Source organism: Atractosteus spatula, chromosome 24 (genome assembly GCF_055471065.1).
Source record: "Atractosteus spatula isolate fAtrSpa1 chromosome 24, fAtrSpa1.hap1, whole genome shotgun sequence".
Classification (NCBI taxonomy): Eukaryota; Metazoa; Chordata; class Actinopteri; order Semionotiformes; family Lepisosteidae; genus Atractosteus; species Atractosteus spatula.
The window spans coordinates 4,463,403-4,478,393 of NC_142729.1; the positions used below are offsets into that span (position 1 = coordinate 4,463,403).

A 14,991-nucleotide genomic window follows, 5' to 3' on the forward strand; every position below is an offset into this window, starting at 1 on the left:
GTACAGTTTACGTACATACAGTAATGTTTATGTTCCTAAATTAATATCGTTTATGACCTTCAGATGCGTTATGCTCCTCTTCTTTTTATGCTCAGCTACTAAAATTTCCCTTTAGTGGTAAAATTCCATATAAATATTCAAAACTAAGCGGATTAAAATGTGCACAGTAAAGACATTAAATGATTAAATCGTTTCACTACCAACCAATGCACCACGAGTGCCCCTGTCCGTCATTTTGGCCAGCCAATCACTTACCGCGGTGCCCTGCGGTGGCTTGTGGGTAGTTTACCGTACCGCGTGTTTGTACCGTGCATTTTGAATGGCTGCATCTGTACTGTGTACCTTTCCCTGAGATGGTGTTCCTTCAACCTATTAATCACAGTCCTAAATAAATTGTGTAAATAGATATATTTCTTCTTTGGTAAGAAATTGTTAGCAGACTTATTAATACTGCCTTTCTGGATGATTTTGATGTCTCCATGATCTGTATAGTTAGGCTTCTAGTCCCGGCACTGGATTGGTGCTTCACCTCAGAGTCAGACGAAGTGCATGAAGTGGATCTACCCTTGTATCGTGCTTTGGGGGTCTTTAGGATGAAAGGGGCCATATAGCAGCGATCAATTATTATTGTTTGTTCTCCCATGTTTTATCAACTGCCAGTTTTCCTCTCTCCCTCATCCCTGAAGAAGGCTGCACAGCCAAAATGTTGTGTAGCTTTTCTTTTCTTTTCAGCATGGAATAAACCTTTACCTGTTCCTTTGAAGCCTGATGAAGTCATCAACTTGAACTTCTGAGAGTACTGGAAAATGGTAAATCAAATGAACAATAAAAATGATCTGTCCTTCTTATCCTTTTACCCCAGATTTTACAAAATAGATGAAGGCATAGATTGGCTGCCTCAGGCTGTGAGAAAAGACCTTCGGAGCAGCAGTGTGCTTCTGAATTCAAGAGTTTTGGAAATAAATCAGACCAGCAGAAGTGTCTGGGTTGCGTACAGAGACAAAGTGGACAACACAGTCAAAACGACCTCAGGGGACTACCTCCTGTTCACCGGCACGGCCAAGGCAACTCTGAACATCAGATTTAACCCCCCTCTCCCCCTGCGCAAAATAGAAGCCCTGCGGAAAATCCACTATGGCAGCTCAACTAAAATATTCCTGGTCTTCAAGGAGCAGTTCTGGGAGAAGGAAGGCATCCGCGGGAGCAAGTCCATCACAGATCGCCCATCACGGTTTATCTACTACATGAACTAAGCATTCGAGAGCGGGGTCAGTGTGGCGCTGGCCTCTTACACCTGGTTGGACGAGGCCATATTCTTCCTGGGGATGAGCGACGAGGACTGCCAGGAGCTGGCGCTGAGTGACCTGGTGGCCATCCATGAAGAAGGATCTGTATGAAGGAGGGGTGGTGAAGAAGTGGAGCCTGGATGAGAACAGCCTGGGCGCCTTTGTGCTCTTCACACTGTAGCGGCAATGCTTGTTAATAAGACAGAATTAAGCGTTGGTGTGCTTTCCTAAATGAGGCCCCATCTCACCCTCCATCTCTGTGGTGCAGCCACAGAGAAAGTATTCATGCAGGCTGATTTAAGATGTTTTCTTTTGATAAGGGACAGCTCCCAAACGGGGATGCACTTAGCTAAGCCTGGCTATCATGATCAATGGTCATCCATTGGCGCCTATCAGTCTAGGGAGTGCCGAATGGACATCTGGACTGCATTCCTAAGTGTCAAGAGTAAGTGACTCATATCTCACCTTGATCAACCAATCAGGGACTGGCAGGGCGTGGTAATACCACGTGGTTCTCCAATGCCCGCCAAACTCTCAACCAATCAGCACACATCTGTGTCTTGGTCAAAAAGGGAGCGCAAGCTCAGATCGGGGCTCTCCTTGGCTATTTTCGCGCATCCTCAGAGACAATCACGTGACAACTGCTGTTGTCTGCAAAGGGACTTGGACTTTGTTCTAAGCGTGAGGCCAAGGATCCCGTACGTACTCAGAATTCTACCAACCTTGAATGCTCCACTTGATCAACGGCAGCCTACAGTTGGACCCTCGTCGACAACCTGAATAGCTTATTCAGAAGCAACGCTGGACCGGGAACGAACCAGCTTCTTCCCGGGCAAAAGAGTGACTAGTGAGGACTCGCGGTTACACTCTGTGCATAGAGACTTTCTACTAGCCAGCCGGACTGCTGGTAGATCCCCTCGGAGCAACGACTGCCCTGCACGCCGCAGTCAGATTCCTCCGCCCGTCCGAGCTGCACCTCGACTGGTTGGCCAGTAGCCAGAGGACGCCGGGACAATGCCCATTGGACAACCGCTGGAACAGAGGCGGCAACAGAACCTGTCAGCTGGTTTGGTGTTCGTGCCGGGAAATTCCAAATCCATACACGGTGGATAAGTAAACCCCATGTTCTACATTGCGTCTCGAGAATTCAATTGTACCTCAACACAAGTTGTTATCAATTTAATTCATGAGTAATGTATTTACTTCCGAGTTTAGAGTAACAGTGGGTAATAACACTGATTAGCGATTTGGTAACCGAACGATATATATTGACATATATTCTCTGTTGTGTATCTCTTTGTGTTTGCATCTCTTCGGGATTATATACCTTGTATATTGATAACCCTCACAGTAAGGTCTGCTGCCCGTATCCAGGCAGACTAGTATGTGTTTGGTGCACAATTTATATTAATAAATGTATCTCGTGTATTGAACCCGTGTGTGTGCGTTGTTAGTTGTTCTGACGATTGATTTTCTAAAAGCCACAGCGAACAACCTCGTGATTACTGCTACAATTAATAATTGTCTCAGTAAACCCATCAAACCTCTACAACACCCTTTCAGCTGACAGATTATTACCAGGACCTGTTGGAGCCATTTGAGAGAGTCTACTTTGCAGGAGAGCACACTGCTCTGCCTCACGCGTGGATTGAGACGTCCATCAAGTCCGCAGTGAGGCCAGCCTGGCTAATGAACAATAAGTCTGCTGAAGCTGTTTTACACATAAAGTCAGCGTTTTAAGAAAGAGCTTCTGTTATCTTCTTTCCAAAGCACAATGATCTCTAGAGGGCAGAATTCTGGTGACCCAGGCAAAGACCCTCCAGATATTAGTGTCTAACTGTAGTTATTCCTGCATTTTCCTGGGAATGAAAAAAAAGAGTAGAACTTCCTGGGTCCTGTTGGAACACTGTGTCTGCTGGTTTTCATTGCAGCTGAGCTCTACACCTCCACTGCTTACTCATAACTTCACTGATGTGCTTATTTGTTTAAACATTTACCAGACTTTAGCTGAGTAATTTGCTGGCTGTGAGTAGTTGCGCAACAATAGTTGATCAAGTAGCTCTCACTGGTTGATCAACTGAAGATAAAGAGACAGGTGGGGGTAACATGGTACCTGACAGGCCTACAGTAGGAGTGACACAATATTGGATATGCCTCCTTTGAGACATTAGATGCCAACAAAGAAACTTTTACTTCCACAGATTCAGTTGGTTATATTTTAGGCATTTACCTTTCACAATGGTGAAACTCCATAGATGCAGGGTTGGAACCTATTACTAATCCCTGTAACAACCAATAACATTTTTTAGGGTGTAAGCCAATTTAACCAACATACAAAACTTAATTCATTCAGTTTGTGATTAAGAACTTTGCTGGGGAAGAAACTAGGAGTCAAATGGGGTTCCTCAAGGACCAGGTCTGGGTGCACTGAGTTACAGAACTGGGAGGAAGAGGCCCCCAGAACTTCTGTCAAATATCACTGTATTTGGGAAGGAGTGACCACAGGAAATTCCTGGAGTCTCTAAATAAAACCTGTTAGGTGTTACTGTCTGGTTGTTAATATCCAAACTTCCTTTCAGCAATAATATGGAAACCCTTTCTATGAAATTGATAAAACTGGTGTTTTGCATTTGCTTTAGGTGACTGCTTTCGGACATTATAGAGGTCTGCGTTTGTTTTTTCTTCTAAATTACAGTATAGTGCAATTTGCTTCATAGCATGTGTCCTATATTATTCTACTCAATATGTTCATGAAAGTCAGCAAATTTAAACAGGCCAAAGAAATGCTCTTAATAGGTGATTTAAATTACAAATGCTGTCAGATATAGATATGCAATGAGCTGCATTTAAAAATAAAAAGATTATATCTTGCAAGAATCCAGCATATCACTTTAGTTTGATGTCAGGTCAATCAAGGAATATTGTAATGCTGGCAGATTTAAAGTACTTCATGGGAGAATGTCTAGTAAATTTTGGAATGCTGTTTGGAAAAAATCAACAAAAAATCTCATTTAAAGCATGAGACACAATTGTTGCTATAAGTAGGATGTTTGAATCTTAGACATTTTTCAGGGTTTGCACAAGGCCAGTCAGTTCTGGTCTGGAGGTATTAAATTGTATTGACTTAGAAATGAGGAAAGTTTAATGAGGAAAATGCTTCAAAGCAGATTTTGCGTTCTCAAGTTGTTTCTGCAATGGTTCCCCACCGATTAGCCAACCCTGTAAATCTTTAATGAAACCATCCCCTTGCCCTGTGTGTGACAGTAAAGTACTGTAGCTTCTAGTAAAATACTGGAGACATTACTCATGGTGAGAACAGAGAACACAGGAGAGGAAGAAGGGTCTGACTGAAATTTCTAATCCCAAAAGGGTGCATGTTTATCAAACACCCATAATTTCACTTTAAATGTCAGGATCAACACCTGGAACTGCATGTATATATATACAGATGCAGCCATTCAAAATGCGCGGGCGATACCGCATTATTTTGCGGTACGCTGTACGCAGTCTACCGCAAGCTACCGGTAAATACCGCGAGTTACCGTAAATTCTCCTATAATACGACAAGCAAAATAATAGTATCCGGAATTTCCGCAAGGTGGAGCTAATAAAGCTCATCCTCTCATGTTTGAGCTGTGGCCATCAAAGTCTTTAACGAAGATATTACTAATAGTATTAATAATGAATGACCTTGGACAAGCTGTAAGTGTAAACTCAAAGTATTGCCCTGGTCAACATTCTTTTTTTCATTGACCATCTTTGTAAAAGTAACACCACAGCATTTCGCAATCACGCATTTGTTTCCAATCATGCAAAGTACAGTGATTCACCATGCCTTTCACATGCTCATAAAAGAGATTGATTTAGGAACATAAACATATTACCGTATGCAAACTGTACTGTATACAGTATGTATATGTATATTTAATGTCTTAACTGTGCCCGTTTAAGTATTGACTATTCATATCTAATTTTACCACTGAAGGGAAATCTTAGTAGCTGAGCATAAAAAGAATAGGAGCATACTGCAACGCGTGTGAAGGCCATAAACGATATTAATTTTGGAACATAAACATACAGTATATGGCTGGTCTCGGTACTTTAAAGAAAACATACACGAAACATGGTTTCATTATGACCAGAATCTGTCTTGAGATATTTTTAACTTGATTTACAGTATTTGAGAGGTATGTCTTAACACCGATACTACAGTGCTTAAGTACTGCTCACGTATATGTTTCTAGGTTTATATTATGCATTTCATAAGGTCAAATTACTTTTGAGCAACTAATAAGAAGCGCGAAACGGTATGCGTTTTAGTTTCGTTTCGTGCTGGGACCCGTGGATTGATTAGAGATATCAAGTACATACAAGTCATTTTTTAAATGTTGTAGTTCGTCTTGAAAAAATGTTACGAGTACATCATCTATCAACAATTACACAGGTTCTGTTTCCATATTGCGGATTTTGGTTACGTAATATTATTTTCTAGATTTCACGTTGTGAATATATGATTTGGGCAAACAGAGCCGCAAAGAAGTACATTATGGGTTGTTGTTTTTTTATGCAGTTTTATCTAGAACAAGCGATGCTTAAACCTTTGTCTGATTCTTGTGAAACTATCCACACGACAGTTACAGTACCTAGGAGTTGACTTCAGTGATGTCACTGATGGGATGTTTCTAAAAATCCATCCTCTGTAAAACGTCTTCTCTAGTTGTCCTGCATATGTATTCGCTAATGAAGCTGTGTGTTCTGAGCCTGGATCTCTACATTTCTGTATGAACCAGCTTAGAGGGCTAAAGACAGCTTGTGTTTAAATTGAGTGTAAGGCAATTTATGCTTCTAAAGTCATGGTCAGCATTTATTATTGTACTGTGCTGTAAACTTGTTCTGTGCCAAGTCACATTATTTTATAGCATTTTTATAGCGTTATCAAATCCGGTGGAGTTTCCTGACTCCCATGTCACATGGTCTGTGATTGAAACTTGTAAAACCGGTTTAATTCGTCACAGCCAGCACTCCGGTTGTAAAGTAGAAGCAGGCGAGATTTCCAGCGAAAAACACCTCCCCCTTCTTCAGGTGTGAGGGTCTTCTGCTCAGAATGAAACGCTAAAATGTAATGTAGGCTCTGAATGGGTTCAATTGTGATTTGGGCTTGATTAAGGTCGCTGCCTTTCATCTAAAACCCTACTTGAATCCTTCTAAACTAAAAATCAGTGTTTGTGAGTTCTAAATAAAGAGGTATCCAGGTAACAGTGAAACGGGCGGACAGTCTGGGGAGATCGCCCGTTTTCCATGTAAATAGTTCCCTGGTTCCGCACCCCTTGGTGTTTCTCTCGCTCTCTCTCGGGTCACCTGATCATTAGCTCGAAAGATTTGAGTGCTTTGTGTATATTCTAATGGTAGTGGGGGCAGGGTGTGTGGGAACAGGTTTGGTTGAAATTGCATTGGAGATCTATGTTCTTCACACCTGAAACATTTTCTCTGAAAGCATTTTCTTCGCAGTTTAACCGATCTTGTTACAGCATGTTACAGTTTACTATTATTAACCATATTAATTTTAAGTGCTTAATGTAAAATCTTGTAAAAATATATTTTCATTGTTCAAATATACATTAAGTCTGACTATCATATAATAAGTTAAATACAAAACTAAAGAAAAAATAGGGTTAAATATAATTCAAAATATTTTGCTAACAATGTTAACTGTTTATGAATAATAAAATGTATTAGCTAAGGAGTAGTATGGCACAGTTGTTAGTATGTTTTTTGTTTTGTTTCTTTTTCATAAATACAACAGTAGTACCTGATGTCTCAGTGGCTTTCAAAATTAAATTATGCATGCAAACCTGTGAACTAGAAAGATAACTAAGATGTCCATCCATTTATAATGGTGGCAAAGTGGTTAGCATTGCTATCTTGCAGCACTGGGGTCCTAGGTTCAATTCCTGCCATCCTGTGTGTGTGGGGTTTACATGTTCTCTCTGGGTTACATGGTTTTTCTCCATATGTGTGATATGACTCCCTCTCGCACTCCAAAACATACTGGTAAGTTAATTGGTTTATGGGAAAACTGGCCCTGGTGTGTGTGTGTTTGTGTCTGTCTGTCCTGTGATGGACTGGCGCTATGTCCAGGGTGTATTCTGCCTTGTGTACGTTGCTTACTGGGATAGGCTCCAAATCCTCTGTACTGGATAAAGAGATTAGAAATGGAAGTAAAGGCACTGTGTGGATGGAACTATACACAGTGTTAGAAACCCACTATGAAATGGCAGCATCTCACTGAGAATAAAATATTTTATACTGCTGGCTTAAGGAAACAGCCTTTCCACCTCTCTTGCACATCAGTATCCATACCTAGTTATTTAAACAACTTGCCTCTAATTATAAACATCTTAATATGCTGGCTCTGTGGATCCGCATCAGCTATGTTTGCCCATTCCTTCAATTCATGTGCATCCACAGTGTTTAGGGAGAAATGGAATACTGGTGTGTATTTTTTTCTTTAAAGTACCAAGACCAGCCATATACTGTATGTTTATGTTCCAAAATTAATATTGTTTATGGCCTTCACACGCGTTGCAGTATGCTCCTATTCTTTTTATGCTCAGGCACTAAGTAAAAGGAGATGCTTCATATTGCTTGACTAATTTTAAAAACTAAGTTAGAAATGCAGACGCTCCCTCGGTGCGCTGCTCTGGTGCGCCGGCTCTTACACAGTGCCTGTCTGCCGTAAGCGTTACAATATACATACCCAACACTGCTTGTACCCATCTGTCATGCAAATAAAACACCTTGAATTGAATTGAATTGAATTGAGGGGAGAAGGGGGGGATACTAAAGCCAATACTGGCTCAATGGGCTTTGACGTGCTGATGCGTTGGTTTAACAGTCCGGGTGTGGCAGGCTTCCAATGTCAACTCGACTCAATTGGAAGACAATGAACGTATTTTAGCCCTAAATGAATTAATAGCAAACATGGTTTACATAAAATACATTTTTCCAAGAAAGTTTATAATAATACGATCTATAGTTGAAATCTGAGCCTACTTTAAAAATAAAGGAAAAGCATTTTCAGAGAGCAATCATGCTGTGTTTATGTAGAAAAAGCGATTAGGTTTATGAGCAATCTAATTACCTAATCGCTTAAAATGCTATATAAAATAAAGTTTATTTAGAGATGAATGATCAATGTGGTAGTTTAAATAATGTGAGTCAGGAAACTAACACAGCGCCACCGGATTTAATAACGCAATAAAAACGCTATAAAATAATGTGACACAGTACAGCACAGTACAATAATACTGACCATGACTTTAGAAGCATAAATTACCTTACACTCAATTTAAACACAAGCTGTCTTTCTGTATGAACCTCTAAGCTGGTTCATACAGAAAATGTAGAAATGCATTAGCCTGATTATGATTAAAAACACATAATTAAACACGCGTTTGCGATTTAAATCAGAACACGATTTAAATCAATATAAATGTTTATATTGTAACGCATACTGTCCAGCCTCCATTTCTCTATAAAAATGTACTGTTGCACACACACACATAATATCCATAATATCGCTTACCTATTTTTTCGAAGTAAAAGTAATAGTTCAGCACCAGCTGGATTCGAACACACAACCTGCCAGTTGGTAGTCACGCACCTAGACCAGTAGGCTACAAGAGAGCTCGCATGAGCAGGCAGCCGAAACAGCCCTACACAGCCCTGCCGCAGTACACGGATATAATCATACCGTTATTAAATTCTTTAGATACGCGATTCCATATTATATTCCCTTTTAATCAAATTCTAAAAGTATGCTTGTTGACTCCGGTATCACGTTAGTTAAAGACTTCGAAGCTTACAATGTTTAGGGAGAAATGGAATACCGGTGTGTATTTTTTTCTTTAAAGTACCAAGACCAGCTATATACTGTATGTTTACGTTCCAAAATTAATATCGTTTATGGCCTTCCCACGCGTTACAGTATGCTCCTATTCTTTTTATGCTCAGCTACTAAGATTTCCCTTCAGTGGTAAAATTCAATATCTACAACGGGCACAGTAAAGACGTTTACAGTAAGTCTTTCTACGACAGACCAACGGACCACGAGTGCCCCTGTCGGTCAACCAATCACGCACCGCGGTATCCCGTGTCATCATACCTGCGGTATCTGTACCACGGTGTCTGTGCCGCGCACTTTGAATGGCTGCATCTGTATACAATATATATTATTTCTTTATTTGCAATGTGACCCCACATGTCCAGGTAAAGAGGAGGGTGTGTGACCCATGCAGGGCTCCCCAACCTTAGTCCAGCAGGTTTTGTTTAGGTGTCTCTAAGGAATGTATAGATCATTTTGTAAACAATACAGTACATTCACTCCGCAGATTAAAGGCTTCTTCTACCTGTATAGTTCAATAAACACACAGAGGTGACATGTAACACTGTGGCGAAACAGTCCAATCCTGGTTCGGAGGAGAAGACCGTTACACAGAATAGGCAGGAAGCTTCACAAAGGCAGAGGATTTTTTTACCTTTTAGTTACTCTCTTCTCTAGGGAGAGATAAGGAGAGAGACTGCACATGGAGAGAAAGGGGGGCACAGTTTACTCTAGCTCGCCGTGCTGTGCAAAGAGAGTGAGCTTTAAGGGCCCCTCCTTATACATGATACAGTGGGGGAGGGGAAAGCTGTTGCTCAAGGTCATGGGGCAGCGGCACTGTCCGTAATCCCAGGGGGAGCAGAACACTACAATACCCCCCACTGATTCCTCGTCTCAGAGGAACACCGTCCTGAAGATGGGCTGGATGTCACCTCCTGCAGGTGCAGCGGCTGCGATTCAGCAGGGGACACTGGATGGGAGGTGCAGGCGTTGGAATTGGGGTCACTGGATACCAGGCGAAGGGGAAGACCTCAGAATCTGGCTCAGCTCTCTCAGGACCTCTTTCGGGAAGTGCCTTGGGCTCATATGAGGGTGTGTGATCTTCTGTAGGGAGCCAACCACTGCTGTTGCAGCGTGCAGGTGCTGGTGCAGGACTACCAGCCGGCCCCTCAGTGACATGTTTACGCTGTAGGCCATCTCTCCCTCTCAATCACTTTGCAGGGCCACACCTATTTAACATCGAGCTTCAGACAATGGCCTCGGACTCTATGAGGCCCGTAGACCCTAACCTTCTCTTAAGAATTGCACAGTTGTTTCTCGCCATGAATCATAATTGTGCAGATACTTCTGTCGTGCTGTGTGGGTCTGTGTGGGTCCATATGGGTAGGGTTGGGACACAGCCACTGGCTCCATTGGCACGCTCACAGGAAAGGGTTGGAGGGATCTGGGAGCTCGTGGTCACAAGGGGGCATCATTCCCATTCTCACTCCTCTCACAGTGTGCAGTACTGACAGTCAGTTGGTGTACAGGGTCTTCGCTTTTCCATGGAGCTCCTCATGTCAGTGCTGCACCATCAACCCAAAGATCTGGAGTTTGGCAATCCGGTAGGCAACCTGATCTTCAGGTGGGTAGCTGCGACCTGATCTTCAGGCTCCTTAAAGAACAGAAACTAATGGAGGGCAGCGTGGGCTGCACAGAGCATGAAGGGTAGCCCACAGATATGGTGATGGAAGTACTCTATTGCATCCACAACAGCCAAGAGTTTTCGGCAGGCCACACTGTAATTGAACTCTGGTGGTGTCAACATCAAACAAACAGTGCAGAAAGCCGATATAATCATTGACTGTCATGACCACTCCTTGCACAATGGATCTGAGCTCTTTTGATCTGTGTCAATTTAGACAGTCTAGAATCAAATGCAATAACACTTAGTTATCTTTTATTTCCACAACTTGCTTAATTGAAACAATTGATTGTCTATTTTACTTTACATATCATACATATATGTCACTGATTTGCATTTCGGATCAACTTGTGTTGACTGGATTGTGTACTGTGTTATGTCTTTCACCGCATTACAGAGCACTTTTCCCTTTTGCGACAATAAAAAGAAGAAAGTACAAAATACAATAACATAGAATAAATATATTAATCGAACATTCCATTCAGGGATATAATTAATAAAATGTTTAAAATTAAAATAATATTATGCTTGATGCTCAAAATTATTCATTCTACTGTTAGACTTCTGAAGGATAAAAAGGTAGAACTTACAAAAGATGCCATTCAGGATGCGCACCATTTCATCTAAACACAGCACTGTAATACACAGTCTAAATAGTATACAACTTAAATATTGTCCCAAGCATTGACCAGGATACCAGAAACAGGCATTTTCTGGTGACAGCCCAAATGTACTACCTGTCGGGTTTACAAAGTAGTGCAGTCTTGCAACAGAATATTTTTAAAAGTGTGGTGTAATGTGGAATGTACACCACATTGTACTACATTATTCACTGTGCATTCTGAATGTCTGGATCTGTATTAATTGTCGTGTTTTAATATTTTTAAGTAACACATGCAGTAATTACCCTCTAGTTATCGCAAATTCAGTATTATCAGGGACCTCTATTTTAATACATTTATAATAAAAATACATTTAAAGTCACTTTGAAAAATTAACCTTACAATGAAACCTTATAGAAAATTAAAGAATTATTATTAACCATGCCAAAATAGATTTTCTTACTGGGAAAGATTAATACGATGTCTTTGTATAAGATCATTTATTATTAACCATTTATTGCACACTTGTTTCTTATACTTGATATTTGACCTTTCAGGGAAACAATACAATTTAGATTCTGTCAAAAAGTAGAACTCTTTGTTGCACAATCTCATCAGATGTGTTACATGTTCTCTTAAAAATACATTTCATTATAGCTTGAAGAAGGCTCCACAGCCGAAACGTTGTGTTCTCTTTCTTCTTTATTTTAGCATGGAATAAACCTATTACTTGTTCCTTTGCAGCCTACGCATGCTGACGCAGCTACCCACCCGAACTTATACATTTTAGTACACAAATACAACTGCTTGACTAAAATGTGACTAAAACCAGTTAGGTTTTAGACAACTAAAAGTAAGACTAATTGCAGTCAGAAGTTCATCGACTGGACTAACTTAAAAGCGGGTGACTAGTGACTATGACTTCTGTGAAAAAGCGGTTGTGAACAATTCTGAAAATCTTTCCTTCAACTGTTATGAACACCCGCAACACTTAAATTTAAACAAAGCCTGGCTGGCTGGAAAAAAGATAAGACATAGCATACTTTACTGAATTTAGTGAATTGACATTTTAGTTGACTTGACTATAACTATGACTGAATCAAAAACTGGTGACTAAATTAACCCTCCTGGACCTTAGCAACTATCTAAGATCCAGTCCTGTGTTACTTAGACTTTTCCCAGCTATAATTTTACACACTGATTCTTCAGGTATAGGCCATGTACCTACCTCAATAGGATGTTTCCCAGGGAACAAAACTACAGGCCATTGATATTATCAGCTGAGCACTACAGCACAATTGAAAAAGAGCTTAGTGACTAAATGGGCCTCAAAGGCACATTGAAATTATCTGCTTAGTGTTGTGATAGTTGACGGCAGCAGGTCCTGTGTATAAATGGGTGCTCCCTTCAGCATATGCGAGGCAGTTGTTGACAAGCAAAAGATGCTGATGGAACAAGTAATAGGTTTATTCCATTCTGAAAAGAGAACATTATTGTAGAAGTCTCCGAGTGTTACTCTGAGTGGTGTCAGAGTCAAAAAGTGACTACATTTCAGGCAAAATCCTTTAGGAATTATATTATAATATATCAGGTGGGTAGCTGCATCAGCATGCAAAGGGTCCAAAGGAACAAGTAATAAGTTTATTCCAAATGCTGAAAAAAAAATGAGAAAGAAAAAACAGAACGTTTTGGCTGTGAAGCCTTCTTCGGGTGTGAGAAAGACAAGGCAGTAAGCAAAGGTAAAGTAGTGGAAGAACAATAGCTGGGAGAGAGGAGGAATGAGAGGCGGGAGCAGGGGACAGAAAGAGAGGCCAATCAAGAGGTGTGAAGTCAGAATAGGTGTAGAGAGGTGTGAAATGAAACCTTCGATTAATAGAGAGAATTTAGAAGAAAAGTAGTCTGTCGTTAAGAGAAGGGGGAAGGTGTAATTCTAGCTGCAAGATAATTTTGGTTTCTGTAGTCTTTCTGATGTATGAGTTCGGAAAACCATCTTTAAGAACACAGACAGAGAGATTAGAGTGGTCGTGGCCGTCAGAGGTGAAATGAGAAACAATGGGCTTGGAGAGATCTTTAATCTTCACATCCCTGACGTGTTCTCTGAAGTGGTCTCCAAGTCTCCTTCCTGTTTCTCCAATGCAGTACTGTTTCATTTCTGTTCGTGATTCAATCTACTAATATTGTATCTATATATTTTATTGTTATTTATTCACTGACTCCAAAAAGAGACACAATCATTTGTGTATAATAATTGAAGAGGTGACAGTAGTAACATTTCTCCAGATAAACCTTTTCTCTCTCTCAGAATCTCATATGATCTTTTAGTGATATTTTTATTACTCTGTCAGTGTGATGAAGTGCTACAGTAATATTTCACTCAGCATACACAGGTCTGTGTGACACACTGCAATTGCGCAGTGGTGGTAATTGTGTGCTTGAACTATGGTGTAACAGTGAGGAACTCAGAAGCAATGGGAAATTAATTTAATTTATATTTGTATTGATATTTATTTTATTTTACTGTAATGTACCTGAAGCATTGAGAAACTAGTTACGAGTACTCTTCAAATGCAGCTATTTCTGTTATTATGAATGCATGTGACGCCACAAATTCTCTATATAATGGATTGACATTTTGAACTAATTTGATTTTATGCTGTCAGTGCTGGGTTGGGTCTGGCTTCTCAGATTAACAAGTTAATAGTTGTCAAATTCTTAAAATAAACCTATAAGTCTAGTTTTCTTTGTAACATTATGTTCTTGTATTTTTAAATTTAAAAACAGGAAAAAATGGAAAAAACAGGGAAAACAAAATTGCACATTTAAGGTACTGTATTTCAGAACTAAAACCACATGTATAGAATAGGATATGTAACAGATTTTAATATTGTAAGAGTTTCTGGACTTGTTTTAAGCCTGTTCACTGGTACCTGTATAAAACAGGTTCAGCTACTGAGCCATTTTTATGAGTCATGAGCCATTCGTGAATCATTTACAACTGACAATATTGTCACGCCCCACACTCTCCCTAACAAATGGCGTTGCATTCCCAAACCCACCGTTTCACAGTTTCATTCCTAATTGAACCCATCACACTTACACATGCACTAGATTCTACAAATTCTCACTCCCAAATCAGTTATCCAACCACATCCCTTTCCTTTCAGTACTTAAAGTTCCCTCTCACACCAATCTATGCTCACTATTAAGAAGCCTCCAGTAGAATTCTCTTGTGTGTGTGTTTCTAAGCCTTTTTGACTGATCTCTTGGTACCAAATCTTTGCTCCTGCCTTTTGGCCACACCTTTTGAATTTTGTTTTTGGATTGTCTTTTGGATTTCTCTCGTAAACGGACTCATTGCCTCCCTAATCGACTTAGCCCCTGGATTTCATCTTTTGGATTGTCCTATGCATTAGGATCCTCCTATTCTACCAGTTGGTTTTCCTGACAAATATCTTAAACAAAACTGTGAAGGTAACACTGATTTTAAATTTAGTAATTTACAGTTGGGGGGGACACAGCACAGTGAAAGTGAAAGTC

General features: G+C 40.4%; 1 protein-coding gene and 1 pseudogene across 1 annotated transcript in view; one reads left to right on the forward strand and one right to left on the reverse strand.

The window, feature by feature from the left end:
• Positions 1-14,991, reverse strand: part of LOC148815795 (immunoglobulin kappa light chain-like) — a 268,304-nt gene that overhangs the window by 54,706 nt on the left and 198,607 nt on the right. The gene's annotated exons all lie outside the window — the stretch shown is intronic.
• Positions 807-10,344, forward strand: LOC148815796 (L-amino-acid oxidase pseudogene; annotated as a pseudogene).